The 544-nt window shown below is 36.8% G+C and overlaps 1 protein-coding gene across 1 annotated transcript in view; it reads left to right on the top strand.

Annotated features, from left to right (window-relative positions):
- Positions 1 to 544, top strand: part of Wasl (Wiskott-Aldrich syndrome like) — a 53,262-nt gene that overhangs the window by 32,516 nt on the left and 20,202 nt on the right. The gene's annotated exons all lie outside the window — the stretch shown is intronic.

Raw genomic sequence — 544 nt, 5'->3', positions numbered from 1 at the left:
CTTAAGAACAAATAAGGAGAATTGCGGACTAAATCTGAAAATGTTGCTTTGTCTTTTTGTTCCAGTGCCGTACACTGTACAGTCATAAGGAACTTAATTTAATTCATAAGATAGCTTTTAACATATACACAATTAGAAAGTGATACAGGGTAGTGTAGAAGTTTAATTAGCACAGAGCTATCGTTAGCTGTCCCTAGCCTTCCTGAAGTGAAATAAAGACTGATTGGGGAAGGTTAAGCATATCAATCTCAGGGGTCTCATAGGAGTGACTGCTGAACAGATTGCTTAAAATAAGCCTCTCTGAACATCTTTGTATACTTTTAAGGGTACATGTTACCCTGGGTTGGAGCTAAGTGTGTTTAACAATGAACGAGGAAGGCACTGGATTTAGAAATAGCAATAGAAAAACAAACACTATTTTATGTATTTTTATTGTTCTTTAATGAGTTTCAAGAAGGAAGAGACCCATTTGGTATAAGGAGAAAACAAACTCCCCCAAGTTTTCCTTTAATTTCCACAGATGATCTCAGTCTCGTGTACGCGC

Source organism: Microtus ochrogaster, unplaced genomic scaffold (assembly GCF_000317375.1).
Source record: "Microtus ochrogaster isolate Prairie Vole_2 unplaced genomic scaffold, MicOch1.0 UNK4, whole genome shotgun sequence".
Classification (NCBI taxonomy): domain Eukaryota; kingdom Metazoa; phylum Chordata; class Mammalia; order Rodentia; family Cricetidae; genus Microtus; species Microtus ochrogaster.
The sequence above is the reverse complement of the archived record's forward strand: the minus strand, read 5'-3'. Positions and strand labels throughout refer to the sequence as shown.